The 20,259-nt window shown below is 33.5% G+C and overlaps 1 protein-coding gene and 1 long non-coding RNA gene across 2 annotated transcripts in view; one reads left to right on the top strand and one right to left on the bottom strand.

The window, feature by feature from the left end:
• Positions 1-20,259, top strand: part of LOC120961603 (homeotic protein ultrabithorax) — a 270,884-nt gene that overhangs the window by 86,410 nt on the left and 164,215 nt on the right. The gene's annotated exons all lie outside the window — the stretch shown is intronic.
• On the bottom strand, positions 7,528-10,315 carry LOC120961604 (uncharacterized). Its single transcript, XR_007452174.1, has 3 exons — positions 9,907-10,315; positions 9,441-9,518; positions 7,528-7,731 (listed from the first exon to the last, which is right to left on the bottom strand). It is a non-coding gene; the product is annotated as an uncharacterized LOC120961604 (long non-coding RNA).

The following is a 20,259-nucleotide window of genomic DNA, read 5'->3' as shown; positions in this document are numbered from 1 at the left end:
GGCATATCAAAAAGCTTAAATCAAGTTTTCTTTCTTCGAGTAGCTTCCCCCGTTTCCACTCATGCAGATGAAAACCATAGATGACAAATAGGTAAATATTTTTTCGTTAAATAAGATCAGCATTTTAAAATATACATTTCAAGCGTGAATATGAAACAATTCAAAGTAGTCGCTGTAGAGGTAGATCATTGGTATAAAGCAAGAACAGTTATCTTTGATCTCGTCAGGCTCAGAAAAAAGTATTTAAATTGATTTCAACCGAAACATGCAAGTTATTAATACAAAACATTACATTGCGTGTACAGAGTGAGATAAAAGAGAGAATAGTGCAAACTTATGTACTTCATACAAATGATTTGTTTGTTCTTCTTGTTATTAGGCACAACTTCGGTAGTCGGAGTATTCCTGCCATAGCCATTATAACTGTTTGGCTATCTGTTACTAATTCGTTTACTCTTAGCGTGATGGTCAACCCTGCATATTGAATGCTGGTATCACGAATATTATTATTACAATGCTAATACTGTATGACCGGTATGACACTACGTTTGCCAAGTAAATACTTATGTTGAATAGCAAATGTTAAATTTTATTTAAACGAAACTCCAATTTGAATGATTTACTTTCTTCGTATCTCTTTTGAAATGCCAAATATCTAATTGAGTAATATTAAAAATAGTTGTAAGTTCTTATTTTATCTAGAAAATGATACAGATTTCATTTCATTTCATGAGGGAAGATCAGTTGTCTGAGATTCGAATGTTAAACGATGAAATTGCAATACAAACTATTCATCTATTCACTTTTCAAAAAGTAAAAAAAGACTAGACTACAACAAATATGCACATGTTTTAGACATATTTATTTTTTAGAGTACATTTGAATGCTCCATAAGAACAAACTCTGTAACTTATCTGCTTTGGAGAAGGCGAGACTTTCAAAAAGAAAAATAGATACTGAAAACTGTTTTCGTTACGGTTTACATTAAATTTTGCTACTTAATGTGTTTTTGTTGATTTTACCTGGTTTTTGTTACTCGAAAAATTTAAATACAGGATTTTGAAAGTCAGATTCTAATGTCAGCAAAACAATTTGAATAGCTTAAGATACAGTTTAGCTGTCAAAAGTTGTCGTTTCGCCGCACCGATTATATTTTCATAGGCACAATATGATTTTTCCAACGCACAAGATGGTTTTCAGGTGCCTTTTGCATCATTTTGCAAATAAAAACACGGATTTTGAGATGATTTGATTGAAATCAATTGTAGTATCCATTTTAGCATTATATTTATGAAGCATTTCGTTTTTTTGTAAACATATGGTTTTTTTGAGCAAAAATTTACACAAACTTTATATATGCTATGCATGCTCTAGTGCTCGTAGCACAGAAGATTCTCATTTTTACAAAAAAGTAATATTTCATAAAAATAATGCTAAAACGCATAAAAAAACTGATTTTAATCTAAAATTTCGTGATTGAAATAGCAAAACGATGCAAAAAGCCCTTTCAAAAACACTTTGTGCGTTTGAAAAATTATATTGCGCTTGTGAAAATAGCATCTTTGCGGCGAAACAACAACTTTTGACAGCAAAACCGAATCTTGAGCTTCTTAAATTGTTTTGCTGACAATCGATGCTGACTTTTAAAACCCTGTAAAAATTAAATTTATCATTAGCATACAGTGTGAGAGAAAAAATATAAACTTTAGGAACTATTTTAACTATATTTTTGGCAATGAAAAATATTTTTCAGTTTTTGTGGGTTTGTTTTGTGGTTTCTATTTGACAAAACATACTTGACGGTGTTGGAACCAAGCAAACATGAAGATTGAAAGTTATAGCGTGTATAGTAAGCATACTGCCCTCTTGATGAAACCTATAAAAACGAAACAGATGATGTTCACACAGAAGCCTCATAAAATAATGGCTGCGGTGCACACAATCTACCTCATATCACCACTACTGTGCCAAGAAGCCTCCCTAAGAATCAAGATTAACCTTTCTCTTTTCTGGCCCAAATTTTCTCTTCGTTTGGAAATGAGAACGTTGTAAATGGAACTGCGCAGAACGGATGAACCCGTCGGCCATGTTGTAGCAGCATTTGGGTTCAGCCATATTTTTAGCATCTATATGTTATCGGGTTGTATACGTAGCAGATAATGGAATTTTCTCGACGTTGAAGACACTTTTTTTCTCAGTCACTTTATTATAATACACAGCTTTTATTTGTTTCAAAAGATAAACAACAAAAATTGTTGTAAAAATCGAGTTTAAATTGTAACTATACATAAATAGCAGATTGAAGAAGGATTAGATACAAGTGTGACATGTAAAAGACAACTCCCTTTGGGGAAACCAAGCGGTTTGTTTTATTTATTTGTTTTGCTCCTATAAGATGTAATGTGTAAATTTCCCATTTTAACAATTCTACTCAAGCAAACATAAACTAAGAAGCACTGAAGAGCGAGATGTTTTGGAAACGAACAATACCTTTAGTGTCATAATTATAAGCTTGTGCTTGAGCTTATAAGTGCCATATTATGATCATGATTAAACTATTGATGAGTAACACCAAAGCAGTTGAAAAAAATATGCTTGTTTTAACTGTATTGGTATGGTGGTAATCATTTAAGCTTGGCATGATAACACTCATATTGTCTATGATGAAAATTATTGTTACTGTATATATATACTATAATATATATATATATATATATATATATATATATATATATATATATATATATATATATATATATATATATATATATATATATATATATATATATATATATATATATATATATATATATATATATATATGTATCATATCTTCTTGGTTTTAGAGTTTTTTGGCTTGGCTTGGTGTAGTCAGACCTCCGGGTTACGGTCCAATCGAGACTTGAAGCTGTGACGGGCATTTTGTTAAGCTGTTTGAGTTGAAGTTTGTACCCTTGGCCGTAAGTTTGAAACTATGAATGGAAAGCAAATTTTAAAGCAACAATATACACACACGCGAATATACTCAGCTTTATGGTATTAGTCGAAACATAAATCAATCCCTGAACTCCTTGGGCTAACTTATAATGTAATTATTGTAATACTTGTTATCTAACCAAATGCTTTACATGCAATAAAGACTCTGCAGACGATTAATTTTGATACAAAATAATCAAATTTAGTTTTTTTCTTGCATTTCAACAAATTACAAATTATTTCTCATATCAACATCATTTTTCATTATTAAATGAATTACAGCTCTTGTTGTAATCTACAGAACAACAAATAAAACAAACAAACTTATAAATTTAGTTACGAACAAATATTTGTGTTTAGGATGTAGTGATATTATAGAAAATGCCTCAGATGCATTAATTTTTTTGTTAATGTAGGAAATTATCGTATGCAAACAAACGAATCAGCTAGATACACATTTTTCTATAGTGTTTTCCCTTATTCCAATCATTAAGCTTTTAAAGAAATTTATTCTCGAACGGTCTTTTGGTGGCTAAGATCATTGATAATACATTTTCCTGTTGGCGTGTTTTGTAAATCGGTTTCGACACGCTATCTAGATTATCCTAAAATAATGTATGCGTATTAGGTATTCTGAAAAAGATACCTGGAATAGTCTTCATACGTGTCTAGTGACCATTATCTGATGTTTGACAATTGTAACAATAGCTGCTCAACTAGAATACTCACATCGTTTCACATATTTTACAATACAATTAGTTTAAACGTTTGGTTTAAACATGGTTATGGAGCAGCAGATATATCCAATAAATAAATAAATAAATAAATGTTAATAAAACGAATTACAAACTAATTTTATTATGTTGCAGAAAAGGTCAAATCTGTTCATTTTTACGGTATATTTCATTATGGTATATTTTTTCAAGTAGGTTCATAATATTGCCGCTAGAGCTGCTAGTGTACGTAAAAGAGAAAACTTGGTGAAATTGATGTAAAATATGGGAGGAGCTACAATTCTTTTCTCCTTAAAGTATGCAATAGTAGAAAAGTTCTTTCATTTTCTTTACAAAAGCATTGTTTTCTCTCCACGCCAGCAATTTATTTTGTAAGAAATTTTATTATGGTCCACAATGTTGTAAATTGATATTTTAATTTGGTTCAACAAATTCATACAATCTTCTTTTCTTAGGAGCTCAAAAGGAAGGGTAAAACGATTCTATTTCCTGATTCTAAATAACTTTATATTTGTATTCCTAAAAATTTATGAGAGAGTTTGATATCTCATTGTAAACATTGTGGTTACAGCTATGTGCAATTCTAGCCATCAACATGTTCAAATAAATATAAACGGAAATTCCTACAATAAGTTCTGTCGCGATACACAGTTCTGCTTCATACACAATCTGACTCGGTTGGTATACTTTAGGATGTAAAAATGTGAGTCTATTTCTCTCTCCCTCTCTTTCTCTCTCTCTTTCTCTCTCTCTCTCTCTTTTTCGGTCTATCTATCTATCTATCCATTTAACTCACTCTCTCTATCTCTTTCTCTCTCTCTCTCTCTCTTTCTCTCTCTCTCTCTCTTTCTCCTTCTCTTCATGTAGTATGAAGCTGATAGGCACTACATTTCTCAATACGGCTACTTCGTCCTTATCAATTAATTTGCTCTCAGTCACATTATTCTAGGGCCTTCAATACAATTTCATACTCCTAAAAAAGTTTTATCCTTACGTTAGCTTCATTATTTATTATGATGTGCGTAATGTATGCTTTTGTGATGTAATTATGCGCCAAATTTTAGAAGTACACATGTATAATTCATTAAACAATGTCACATGATATGAGGAGAGTTAAAACAATAATTGACACACATGATTTGTATCTTGCAGATACATTAACCACACAATTGACATTAACATATTTTAAAAGCGTATACACGAAGGCAATTCTTTAATTTCACCCATCAGAATAATTCTCTTATATCTCGGAAACGAACGTTTAAGCATAGAGTATTGTTTTATATTGTAATGCAATGTGTTGAATTATGTACAAAAACCGTATCCATATCACGACATCAACGATGATTGTGTCGCCTCTTGTTACGTATACTGAAGGTATACCGGATAAGTAGCACTCAGGATACATTCAGTATACGTTCATGAAGCGGCACTCGAACAACGCTCATTCACTGATAATTCACTTCGTTGGATTTGATGAAATATTGGCTCACTACATCACCAGATTTCTTATATCGCTCTAATAAAGATGTATAAAAACTCTGACACACGAACAAGAGCACATGTTCAAATAATATTTTCCTTCGAAATTCGATGATTTACCACTCTGCACAGATGCGTGTGATCTATACTCAAATTCCATCCAGCTCATCAACTATGTATTGCAGTGTAATTAAAGGATGAATCACATCTTTCGCAAACAGTAACAGTGTGAAATGCGTAGGAAACGAGAACGAGTTCAGGAAGCAAACACAGCTATGATTATGATGCCAACGAGAGTAGTCCGGTCTACTGCGATGACGTTAAAGATGACAACGATGTGTCCCGCTGGCCGTATGGTTGAGTTGTGAGAGTGTAGCGTGTTGCATATACTGTCCGTACCAAAACTTGCGAGCGACGACCGAAAACGTTGTAGCACAATAGCAGCAGACGCAGCTACCGGCAATTGACAAAGGTTGCTTCAGTAATAAAAAACACACACACATACATAAAAGAGCGTGCCTTGCTCTTTCAAATATTAAAGCACTTCAGCTACCCACGAGTAAAAGAACAGAGTGCGATGGAAGTATGCCGAAAACCTGCTGGAAAGAAAGAATTCAGAAAAGATTATGTTAGTCAGCACGCACACCTCTAAGAGTCCTCGCGCGTGCGCGTTTTGCGTTTAGCGCGATTTTCAAAAACGGGTGACGATGTCGGAAACAGGAACTGAAGAAAATCTCGATCGGGATGGGTTCTGCCTTCCAAAAATTGCTCTTTTTTTTACTGGTGGTCTATTTTGTGCAACTCGAAGATGTGTGGGGACGATCCGGTTTTTCCCTATGTGTGTATGGAAACTATCAAGCATTTTACCAAACCTAATCTATTCAAAACTCCTATGCTAGCCACCTGTGAGACACCTAACATGCTCATGATACCTTTCAAATATGATACTATCCTTACAAAAAAATCGTAATTTATGAATAGAAAAAGGTAAGTAAATTAAACGACCAAAATTAAATTAATTTTTGTTTCTATACTAATTGAGAGTATTTTCAACAACAAAAACAATATAACGAATTTACCATCGAAAATTGTTAGCAATAAATTTTAAAAACATTGAAATTTACTTAAAGATATTGTTAAAAGGATACATACACACACTTTTTCTTTTTTTTTCTTTTGGCACAACAACCGCCTGCTTAAGGCCTGCCTGTACCCACTAGTGAAGTGAGCTTGGATTTCAGTGACTTATTATGAAACAGTCTTATATATATATATATATATATATATATATATATATATATATATATATATATATATATATATTTATATATATATATATATATATATATATATATATATATATATATATATATATATATATATATATATATATATTCCGATAGTTTGCGGTTAAATTTTTGTTTTAACTGGTAATACTTAAAGTAAAATAATTGTGTCTGGTTTTGCCTGCACATGGATCCTTTAATTTAAACTACAAAAGAAAGTGTCTTTTTAAATTTATAATTTACTTACGTATTTACCTTTCAAACTACAGTTTCGACTTTCAAAGGTTGGTGTGTCGATTTATAGAAAAAAGATTATTCTGTCATAACCAGATGTGCCCAGACAACAACGTTTTCGAAATTTAAAAAAAGAAGAACGTACGATATCAACCGAAACAAAATGGTCCAATTGATGAAACCGAGCGAAACTGTTTTCATGATTCGACCATAGACGTTATCAATGTTAGGCGAGTAGCACGGGTTAGCTTGAAACAGCATCAAAAACGCAACAAATTTTCCTATGCTTCCAGTCCCGACGAAACGTCATAGATGCTTATATACAGTTCTTAATTTGTTCATCGATTCGTCCATACCTCCCGCACATTCTCGTTGAAGAAACAGGTTCTGCCGTGCTATTGCTGCCAATTCGATTTATCAGTCTCAACATTCAGGGATCTTTCCTACAGATAATACCGAACCAACTCACGATTTTCCTGTGCAATAATGTTAGATTTGATAGGTCGTGGGAAAAATTGTGAAACATTTGCACAGATTCTTGGTGTGAATACTTGGACATACATTTTTCCTTTCATTTGTTTACGTACCTTTCTTTATATTTATCTGGAAATCTTTTCTGATCTCATTGTCGTGCAAGGTGTAAGCATTCTCGTCAAAAGGTCATATTTTATCGATCGAATGATAACAGTTATATCTTTGGATTAAACTGTCTTAGTTTTGACTATTAATAGTTAATAATATTCTTTGCAATAGACACATTTTTGTTTTGATAACATCTAAGAGGATGATAACACATATATGTTTCACGAATAGGATCAGATGGAATAAATGGGAATTTATTCGTATCTTTAAATGTTTGAATCCCATGCTAAATCAAAGCGTTACATATACATTTGGAGTTGTTCACATTGATATATTACAAATTTACGACATGTTTATGACATGTACTTATGCTATTATATCTTGATGTTACGGATTCCGAACAGATGGTTACCAGCCTTTTGAATATTTGTATTTATCTAAAAGAGATTCAAAAGAAAGATTAAACAGTTTTGTTTAATAACATTTAATTTTTACTTAATATCAATTTCAAGAATATAATTCTATTTTGTATTACAACATTTGTTGTGAACTCATGGCATTCTGATTTGCCTCTGCTGATATTTAAAAGATATTGCTTTTCTTCGTGAGCCCTAAGCTTTTTTCTATCAATTAAATGATTTATTACTTCCTCGAAAGGGGTTAATACGGCCAGGCCGTAATAAAAACAAACAAACAAACAGCTTAATATCTAGTAATATTAAGCTGCATTATGTTAAAATATATAGAAACACATACACATACAAATGTACGACAATGCAAATAAAGAAAAAAAAACTCTATACTTATGCAAATTTAACACCCGTATCACATCTTTTCCACAATCTACTATCCTAGCATCAAATTTGAAGAGAGGGTATGATTTTTTTTTCTGTCAGCTGTCACGATAACGTAAGAATTTATACAAAAGTTGTTAAAGAGAAGAAACTCTCATATAGTTACAGTACATAAGTGAACCCCACTACCATTTACCCGTATTCTAACTATGTTGTCCTGCATTGCTAACTTTAAAACCCATGAGATTATGTTTTGGTTTGGCAAGATATGAAAAGAAAACAATTTTAATAGCAACAAACAGGATCTTGTCTTTGTCTCTGGACTCAAACCAAGAAGATAACTGTAAAAACTGTATCTACTAAAGATGCACTTTTGTCTAGACCGTGTTGCAGTTAATTTGTAATAAACTGATAATGAACCGACATACTCAAATGTCAGAAATTCCAACAAAAATAGCTCTTACTTAATATATTTGAACGCTGTTAAGACTTTATATCATCATTGTTATAACAAATTCGATTCATCATATACTTTAATGTATATTGATTCATGCTTGAAGGCATTAATCTTTTATTAAAAAACGTTCTTAATAAATCTGACCTTGTACATAAACATACAAAAAACCCATTTGTTTTGAGCATTTTCTGAACTGTAAACTACAATTTAACTGGTTTAGGTTCACAACACTAAAATAGACAAATTCATGCACGAGTGAAAGAAAACTTATTAAAACACTTTCCCAAACTCGATTGAAGCGGGGAAGATCGAAGCGGGGACGATCGAAGCGGAAACGATCGAAGCGGCTGTCAAAATGACATAAAATAATGATTTCCTTGAGTTTTTTAGAACATTTTGCGCATTACTGAACACAATTAACGCTTACGAGATAAATAAAAGTAACCGTTATATATAGGTTGCTGCAACTATCGTTCCTCTTCGATCGAGTTTGGGAATGTGGTTGATTGTCAGCTGACATGTAAACACAAAGCATACACTCCTTCCACTCACGTGTGTTCAGTATGCGAAATAAATTTGTCTCGCTTTCCCCATTACAAGTATGGGCACAGTATTGATTAGTAAAATAAGCACAGAAGTTATTAAGCTAATAATGTAATTTACATTGTAAGATTGTAAAATTAATTGAAATAGGTACCAATATGTAATGGCTTTCACTTTCCACAAACCACGTGAAACAAAATTAGAAGTACTTTGTAGTGTTAAATACATAAAGGCAATAAGGGCACCTTAGTGAAAAAAGTTCTTCAAGCAAAATTTGATTATATGTATAGTAGTTTGTATGGCGTTGAAAGTAATTGCGCGATGTTAATCGTTTTTAGATCAGGATACTTACATGATTGAAATGCAGCTTTCAGTTTTGATCAGTAATACTCCCTACGACTTGTAGTACGGGACACTGTGATTTTTTAACCTGTGATAAACAAAATAAAGCAAAACAACAAAATTACACGTAATTAAAAAACAATAAACGCGAAAGAGTATATCAGTCAAAAAAAAAGTATGTATGAATATGTTAAAAAATAAGTACTGAATTTGTGAAACCGATAATTCGAAGGATACCAATGCGATACAGGCGGTTTTTGATGATTTTCGCAAATCATATGGAGATCGATGAATATGTTGTCCAACAAATGCATTCTTATTTTTGGATTGTTTACATATCTTAAAGCGTCTATGCTCTTTTTGCCAAAAATAATTTCTGTACGGTAATCATTAGCTATGTATGGTTTAGTTGGCTTTGCACTTCAGTTGTTATGTTAGCGATGTTTATGAAGAATTGAACAAAAGTCACTGCCCACCGAATTTTGCTTTGCACACTAATAACTTGTGTTATCAAACAAACTATTGCAGATTCCTTGATAATACGATGTTTTCCCGGCAACGTTTGAACACGTTTTGGTGAAAAACTGTTCCAGACACGAGCTCTAGTTAGGTAGTGCACACGCTGGTTCTGGTATGGCACGAGGTAGAAAATATTCGGTAATGAAAAACGCTACAAAGGGAGACTTGTGCTGCTCTTTGCTCCAAAAGTAAATACGTCAACCACAACGATCCCTTGATTTGTAGATATATGGGAAACGGTGTGAGAGTTACATACAGTTCGTGGTGTTTGTGAATATGTAAGGAAGGGGCAAATCACACTAATACATTAATAGCATTACCGATGTTACATAGTAGGCGTAAGAGATGTTTGTATGACAGACCTACTCCAGTCTGCCTCAGAAAAGAGCTATGTGATAAAAGTATGAATAAATGAAAGATGGTATTGGTGAAACAAATTTGTTCATGTATTGGTGTTCTTTAACTTGCCTGGTTTGTATTAGTGCAATGCAAAACATTTAAGAATACATTTGTTTGGATTTGTAGGTGTAAACTACGAGTCAAGGAAAAAGATAATTGACCCGGCTTATTGTTTCCATCGGTAAAATCTTAATAGAGGAGAGAGATATGTACGATTGCTGGTTAATAATAAGCATGTATTAATAATAATGGAAAACTATTTTAATAAAACAAACATGTGTTGTGTTAAAACTCAAAAGAATTGACAAATAAATTTAAATTTTGGCCCAAAATATTTCATTGATATTTGTGTCATTAAATTGAAGCAAGTTTAACTTAAACAAATTTTAGAGATTTGCATGCAAACATTTTACATAGATCTCTAGAATAATGAAAAAGTATGGCAAAATAGTTGGCAAAAGATATTGTTTTATTCGGATTTAGAATGCATATTGAAAAGCTAGTTTTTTGATGTGAAAAATGACCATATTTCTATAATTTGATTAATTACGTTTACCGTAGAAAGCTTTTTATTTTTTTTTCCAAATTTGAGTTCTGTTCCTTTTAGGCTTTTTGGCACTAACTTTACATATTGATAATAAAACAAAAAGACAGTTTTTTTTGTTATTCAGGAGGGATGACTTTGCCGTAATGCTTTAAAAAGACAGGTTTCAAAGCCAATAAAATACGTATTACAGCAGTATTTTTTACCAGACTTTCAAACACAGAGACATAATTGCTATACAGTCTGTAACTCACTGGATGATCTTCGATTCCTTGTCAACTATTGAATCTTCTTCTTCTTCTTTGGCTCAACAACCGATGTCGGTCAAGGCCTGCCTGTACCCATTTGTGAGCTTGGCTTTCAGTGACTAATTGATTCCCCCCCCCCCCCCCCATAGCGGGATAGTCAGTCCTACGTATGGCGACGCGGTCTATTTGGGGATTGAACCCATGACGGGCATGTTGTTAAGTCGTACGAGTTGATGACTGTACTACGAGACCGGCCAACTATTGAACTATTGAATATGTGCTTGTTTTGTTAGTTGGCATGTTTTTCCACACACAATTTTTCTGAAATTTTTCTGGGCAGGCCATGAGATTTTTGTAAATTGGTCAGAACCTGATTTTTCCATGCAGACGTATGTATTTTCATTGAACTTTCAGCCAACTATCGAGCGTTCAATTTAAAAGCATACCAACTTAAAAGTGTTCAAGTATTGAACTCTGACTGTAGTTTATTTCCAATTATTTTGATGAACGATACAAACCCAAACATAAAATTCTTATTTCTGCATCTCACATCAAACAGAGGAATGTTAGCTTTGTATATTGATTAAATGCACATCAATTAAATTTATTGCAAACATTTTAGAACTTAAGCCATGAAGACAACTGTTACTGTTACTTAAAGTTAGCTAATCGAAATAAATCCTGCACAACAATACGCATCTGAAACAGTTATCGGAAAAATAGCCAGCCTTCACATATTCCAAAGATTAATCCAACTCAACATGACAGGATTTGAGTTGTGCTTCGGTAGAGGTTGCGGCGTTTGCAAAAATAAAACTAGACTGATTTTGCGTTGGTAAAAATAAATCATAACGAGGCGAAAAGGGATATTTTATCCCATACGATAAGCCATGCTGGGAAATTTGAGGAAAAGGATTTTCCAGTTTTAGCAGAGACACAAACCTTTCGGCTCCTTAGTTCCTTCGTAAACCACGACCCTAGCACACGGTGTGATGAGAGTTAATACATCTTACCAAGTTTGGCAAGCACTTTACTGAGGAAAGCTCACTTCTTTGCTTACCGTCGCCACTTTCGATGAATGCTTAAGAGAAACATACTTTGCATTGGAGTACCGAGGAGTGCCGATTGTGTACTAAAACGTGTACGACATTGTACAAGAAGACGAGAATGTTGTTGTTTCATCTTATTGAATTTGATAGAACAAAGAAAAAGAGAAGGAGAGAAAGAGAAAGAGAAAGAGAGAGATAAATAGAGAAAAAAGCGAGAGCGAGAGAGAGAGACAGTTAACGTCTTTTCAAACGATGGGCGGGATTTAGAAGTATTTTGGGATATATTTTTGCTTTCCTTTTTGATAATCATTTGTACTAAAACCCCATTTTCAACCAAAAACTATCTAGCCTGTTTTATCATTTCATGCGCATACCCATTTCATAGGCATAAAAAGGCAACCAGTACTGATTCATTCATTTTCACTTTGTCAACAATTGTGTTCTTTTCTGAAACTTTACCATAATCATACAGTTTAAAGGAAACGTGCTTCGGTAGGGTGTAGCAAAATTTTAAATAACCGGTCTTTGAAGCTTACACTATTAAATCGTCTGAATCGCAGAGCAATGTAACACAAAATGTTATTGATATCTGATGACGAACGTATTTAGGATACCTTAACGTATGAAAACGAGGTAAACAAATAATTATAATTCATAAACACTCATGTACCACACATAGCATAATAGTTGTTTTATCATCTTTACCAATTTATTCGTATGTTGTTGTATTTACAATCTGAACTCATTGATTGAACTTCGATTCCCAGCCAACAATTGAATTAAAGTTTTTAGTTGGCTAATTTGCTTTAACTTTTCTCGGCTAACCATGAGATTTTTAGGATTTTTTCAACAACCGGTATGCCATACAAAAGCATGCTTTTTAATTGAACTGTCAGCCAACTATCGAGCGTTCAACTGAAAAGCATGCCAACTAAAATGCGTTCAGATATTGAATTCAAACTGTATTCGTACATAAAAATACAGGCGTTGTAAATCGTCCATGTAAGAAAGCTTTATGAATATAATAGATACATTTATATTTTGTTTGAAACCGTGATGGTGACTTAAATTCATAAATAATTGAGTTTGAGCGTTGAGCAATTGAGTGTGAGCAATTATTTTACGTTTATTGTTTTAGGTGCCATCGGAGGCATTACACAAAGTTTAGTTTTATCACATGTGAATTGAACAGCTAAATGAAAACGTGAAGAATTTAAAATTTATAAGAAAAAAAATTTTAAATCGTATTTTTTTTAATTCAGGAGGAACGGGAAAATCGTAAATTTAGTATACAGCAATATTTGTAAATGATTTTGAAAAATTGACATACATTACACATAAAATAGAACAATAGTTTAGTTATAGTTTATACGGATCTTTTTGACAATCGTCGGTAGTGTCGTTATTGGAACACTCTATTGTTTAAATAAATTTCTAAATTTCTAAAAATAAATTTGTCAGGTTCTGAAGAAATGCGCATGTTTCTTCAAATCGGAATCTCTTAAATTGCAAACGAATAAATAAAAATAACATCTTACAATCATGTTCTTTTTACAGGTAAACGGCAACGGCTATATTTTTCAATAGCAGAGCATTCGTGAATTATCAATTAAATAAGATTTTCCTAAGATTTTGTTAATCTCGTAAGCAACTATTCATTAGTAGCATGCATTCAAACGATATTTTATTGTAAGTGATCACGTTGTCTCACTAATGAATACACTTCCACATCTCTACTGACAATAACGTATATTCGTAAAAAATCAAATGGTTATAATTGGCAAAGTAACGTTAACATATGTTCATAAATTGTCTCATAAATGTGAGTCAATCCCCACTGTTTCTATTAAATGGCACAAAATTCTTAAATTTGTGTTTTGCCTTAAGAACAATACTGATATTTGACATTATTTACTGGGGTTATTAACGCAAACCAATAATTATGTGTAACTACTTCTAAATATCATGATTCGTTAACTCGTTCGGATTAATAACATGCCTTGGGTTCAAACCTCGTATAGACCGTCCTCCATAGCAAGAAGTGACTAAGTGCGTAATACAGAATAAGCCTCGAACGTTTGTATACACTGGCATGATCACGTTACGCTAAATAGGTGGAGCCTTCTTAATTTTAATAAGCTCTAAATAGTTGTAAACATTATATTAACGCTTAGTGTATTTTTCAATATGTTATGCTATGCTTCTAATAAATAATAATACATAAATAATCAGAATGTTCAATGGTATTTGTATCAACATTATCTGAAATAATCACAAGAATTTACTTAAAAGTAACGAATGGCATGAAATTTAGTATTGATTTATTTAATTTAGAATACGTCAGCGTTTTACTGGCCGTATTGTTAACACTTCTTGTGACAACGGTTTATATAATTCTCAAGGTATTTCCCCCTTGTTGTTTTGCCTTATACCCGGCATACTCGGTTACATTTAGTATTGTTCCAATCAATTTCCAATTCTAAAGCTAATATGATGTAATATATCAGATGAAAATCATACAGGATGGTAACGATTGCTCAGATCTGGGTAAGAAATACGGATTTCTTCCCATTCACCTTAGCTGCAATCTCAGTTCCATACAAATTAAAAGCAAAAAAGAGCAGAGTGAATCGCCAATATAACAACAAAATTGCATATTTTACGATGCAATAAACTCTATTTCTTTATGTGTTTTTGTTTGGAAAGGAATATTTGTACCTCATTGAAGTTTTCCTTACTCTTTCGTTCGCTTACGTTTATTCGTAAGAGCTGCATTCCTTTTTCATACACACTGTCGTGCTGTGACAGGCGGTTTATTGTACATTTTAACTCGAACTATGCGTTAAACTCAGGCTCAGGATATTCAAAGCTTTGGTGTTTCGAGGATTCCTATATTTGCTGTAAATCTTGCTAAAGTGACAAAAGAGTTAAAGAACCCATCTGCGAGAATGTGATCATATTGCAATCGCTTCGATGCAAGATGGTTAAGTTTTGATTCAAGCTAAAACAAAACACACACAATTTCACATACGCTTTGAACGGCGTAGGAAAACATGGTGGAACGACAGTCTGGTCTAGACGTGCGTCGTCCTCGGTGAGGCTGGCAGGTTAAGGCCAACAATGGCGGAAACGAGGAAAGGGTTTTATTGCCATTATCCTGCATAGGGACTATTTTTCAATTGTACGAGATACTGTATGCCTTTTGCCCTTGAGCATGCACAATCATTATTTATTGCAAGCCTTTTGCAATTACCTGAACAGTACGAGAGGGATTACCTCAATGAATACGAAGAATGCTGTGTCCTTGAAGATGTTGAATAATAATACACCGCATCAGATGATATACTGTCACATCAACTCTTATCATGGGGTACAGGTTCAGTAGCTAAGGTTAACGCTCAGAAATTGGCAATTAAAACTCCAACTTGATTTTGTATCCTTTACGTTTGATATAGTGTTGTTGGTAAAAGTGGACCTGTGCTGTACCCTTCTTTTAACATGCTTTCATGGCGGTATTTCCCACACTGTTAAAAGAGTGTTTACACACGTAACATCATATATACCCATACAAAATGCTTTATGAATCGTTAAGGTACAAAACATAGAATTGTATCTAAATTTTACTATGTTTTGCTTACAATATACAGTCAGAATTCAATAGTTGAACGCTTTTTAGTTGGCATGCTTTTTAGTTGAGCGCTCGATAGTTGGCTGACAGTTCAAATAAAAATCATACGTTTGTATGGAAAACGGTTGTTGAAAAATTCATACGTGTAATATAAACGTATATAACGTAGAAATATTGTACGTGTTTTTCAAGCTACTTTATTGAAAATAACGAAGAGTTTAAGAGTGTTTGTGTGTTCGGAAAGTCGCCAGAAAGCTATTTTGAGGAAAGGTTTTCACCAGGTCGGTCGTTAAAATTTCCAAAAAAGTGACGTTCAAATTTTGTCATAGAAATAGTCTTTGAGTTCACCCACTTCATACACTTTAATTTATTAGTCGCGTTTAAACGTAACGATTTTTGATTGAAAACTCCCGTCAAAATCACCGTTTCCCATGGCAACGGAAAATCGAGCAGTTTTAGGCAAATCTTTTTTGTGCAATTTTTGAAATTCAGCAGCAGGCTAGACGAGGAGAATCTTTGCTTAAAATCTTTTGACAAGTGTAAAGAAAACTATTTTGGTATCTTAGTGTTGCTTTCCATTGGTTGCTTGCATGCATTTTGTGTAGACATTCATTTAATAGCAACCGCTTGGGTTATGCAACATTGTCTTCGTTTTGAGTGTTTTAAGAGGCAAGAAAATAACGATGCAAATTACAGTCACCGCGAGGCCACATGAGGTGAAATATACAGCGAAATGAACTATTTGACAGGCGAAATATCTGACGGATAAAGCATCACAGCAACCAGCTGATGTGCAATGTAAACAAAAAACGTCCACAAAATTGTATTTAAATCCATAAACTAACTTCAATATCGAGTACTTCGTCAATTTTAAGTCAACTGTTCATAATTTCTTCCAATTATGGAATGTTATGCTTATGAAGATATTATGTTTAATAGAATTTCGAAAGCGGATGTTGTGTCTCCCCCAACCCTTTAGCTGGATGTGTCAGATATTTCACCTGTCAAATAGTTTATTTCGCTGTATATTTCACCTCATATAGCCGCGCGGTCAGAATTAAATATCTAAGCGCATTTTAGGTGGCATGCTTTTTAATTGAACGCTCGATGGTTGACTGACAATTGTATTTAAAAGCATGCGTATGTATAGACAATTTTTGAAAAAATCACAGAAATCTCATGGCTCATTATGAAAAAACTTTTTTTTCACGACGTACCTACTAAAAAGATAAATACTTGGTAACTTTTCACGGAATGATTGTCTGAACGCGAAAATTTGTCTTTCCATCGTAAAAAAAAACAATATTTCTGCGTTTCTATCAACACGATTTTTTGTGGATTTGAAACTGGCAGTTTGATGAACGTATATTACTACTTCTTTTTACTGGTTGGAAATCGCTCGAAACTTTTCGTTTCTTTAATACTTTTTTTCTATGTACAGGGATCTCAAAATTAAGTTAAAATTCCAAAGTATACAGTATTCTTTATACCGCAAAAGATTACAATCACAGGATCGTGACACCCATCCTACAACAGATGGCAAAATTGCACTAAAAAGATTCGACGAACTCTGCTTGATTTTCCGTTGCCATGCAAAACGGTGATTTTAACAGGATTTTTCAAGCAGAAATCATTTCATGGCAAACAAGACTATTAAATAGTTGACAGATAATCGAAGTTGAAGCAGTTCGAACACTATAGATAAATTAACGTGTGGTTATTTTGTATTTTTCCATATACTGGCCTATTTTTTGCCAAAGCATAGCAAAAGAATGTCATCTACAACGTAGGATGAAAGTTTCCCAATAAATGGTTCAAGGAACTGTCCAGGAAACCAAATTGTAGGCCCAGATATGTGAAAAAATCTCGGCATCATTTGCAGCCGGATAATCACCCTTGCTTAGGACGACAGTACGGGGCTAGAGAATACGGGGCTGGAATTCAAGATGGGTATGTTGTTCAGTTGTTCCAGTTGTTATTAGGTCTTTATTCAAAGGCCAGTAGTAGGTGTAGGTGTAAACTTACCTTAGGTTACAAATATGCTACTATATCTTATCGTAAATGCGGTGTTTAAAAGAGATATCACTGAGACAAATTCAGGTATTGTTTCTGGTCCGCAATTTAAAATGGACCATTATGGGAGCCACAAGTGGTTTCAGGATGTGCAAAGACCGATATGAAATTTTAATCAGTTTAAAGATCAGTACGGGATGGGGATCAGCTCCTGTACCGTAGCTGTTACAGGATATGTAAGGGCCAGGATCAGATTCCAGACCGTCATGGGTTCAGTTTATGTTCTGGTATGCGGTTAGGATCAGTTCCAGGGTAGGTACGAATTTGGAAACAGTTCCAGGCTTGGTATGGGATCGGGATCAGTTCCGCGACCGGTACGATGTCAGGATCAGTTAAAGCAATGGCCTCCAACCCGTGGTCGGTGGACAGAAGTGGTCCGCAAAAGAATTGATTCTCTAAAAGAAAAGCTTATTACAATACATATCGTGCAATTGTTTATGCCACAATCAAGATTAAATTTTTCAACAGCCATGTCTATTATAACATTTAAACATATTTTTGATCAAATAGCTTTGAGCTTAGTCCCCAAAATAAATGCCTCAATATATGTGGACCCCGGCAAATGTATTTTCAAAGCCAAGTGATCCTTGATCCTAAAAAGGTTGAAGAGCGTTAAGGACCGGCCAAAGGACCGGTAAGCAGTTAGATCCAGGGCCAGTGTAGGTTCTTATTTCCAAGGTATTTCATCACTTGCCGCCTAGGATTGGTCCTATTTATAAGTCCTAGGATTGGTATCAGAACCCATTCCCAACAGATTCTTTTAATGTGTGCTTTGGAGTTAAAATGCACCTGTAATTTGCGTTTTCTTTTCAAAAATCCGTTGTGCGCATCCTAAAGTTATTAAATACCCACAAAATGATCTTGCATTCCCCGGTAATGTGGCCAAATAGACCAGTTTATATATTAAAAAAACACACACATACCCTCACTGGTTTACATCGAAGCAGTTGTGTTCTGACCGTTGAAGCATATCACTTCTGTATTATAATACTGAAAAAACTAAGCTGAAGACGGATCATACATGTGTAACTGTTATCAACAGTAATAATTATCTTACGAATAGCTGTTGAATAAATACATCGGTTTGTATTCTTTATAAGTGTTATATATGTAAGGATTAGCATTGCAAAACGTTTATCATGAGTCCACGAGGTTTGTTTCACTTTTTTAAATATTCAATTGAATATATTTAATTGAGCTAGATGTACTTATGTACTTCTTTATCACACAAAATAAAGGTTATGCAGGTACTATGCAAATATAAGAGGTTGGAATATTCATAAATGCGCTCATAGCAGTTTAAAATAGAAGTAAAACAGCAAGGAAAAATAAAATAGCATAAATAAAGTGAACATCTTGTGTCACTAATGCATATAAGATCTCATAATGAATATCTGAACTACTTCTTTTCGTTCAAAAGTAAATGGCTATAGATGGTAAAGTAACATTGACCATATGTTCATACATTGTTCCTTGAACATCATTTAAATTTGGACAAAAAGTTTCTCGATTTTAGGAAAGTTTCAATCAATCAATCATTTTGTAATGAATGCTGCTTCATTTGTTTGCAAGAACATTCAAAATAAATTAGATGTCATATTGTAACTATGTTTATTCAGAATATTTTAACATTTTAGATAAGGTTTGCTTTTTGATGCACCTTGATTAAGCAAAGGTCTATAAAAAGACCGTCGAAGTGTTTAAAGCAAAGCAAACATAAAGGCATGAGAAAATTTTAACAGCTAAATTAAACGTAGTTTTTGTTTAACGATGGACGTTATTATAGAGAGAATGAGAGTTTTGTTACCCATTTTTACTTATTTTATACATCGAATTAGAGTAACTAAATGTTGATGGCTGATTCAATCCGAGGATAATTTTTTACAGGGTTTCTAAAGCCAGCTCAACATCGTAACACTACTTTTCGTACACGTTAAACGATTGTCAACATCGTACATACATTTCGAACCCATTAAACCTCTTCTATCTTTAGACGGATGGTGATGAAAAAAGTTGTGCATTAGCGCTTTATGATATAAACGAGGTTCACATCAAATTAAGAAGATAAAAAAACATGTCGAAGAGATGAAAGTTTTGTTTGCAAAAATTGTTTTAAAATGGTCCAATTTGAACCATTCAGGAACCCAACCATAATTGGAAGGCAAATGCCCATGAATCAAATTATACAAACATATAGTTTGGGCCGGTCTGGTGGTACAGTCATCAACTCGTACATGCCCGTCATGGGTTCAAGTCCCGAATAGACCGTGCGCCCTTACGTAGGACTGACTATCCTGCTATGGTAGCAATAAGTCACTGAAAGCCAAGCTCACTTCACTAGTTGGTACAGGCAGGCCTTGACCTACAGC

This window comes from Anopheles coluzzii, chromosome 2 (assembly GCF_943734685.1).
Source record: "Anopheles coluzzii chromosome 2, AcolN3, whole genome shotgun sequence".
In the NCBI taxonomy this organism is placed as follows: domain Eukaryota; kingdom Metazoa; phylum Arthropoda; class Insecta; order Diptera; family Culicidae; genus Anopheles; species Anopheles coluzzii.
Note: the sequence above shows the minus strand (reverse complement) of the source record. Positions and strands in the feature narration are given on the sequence as shown.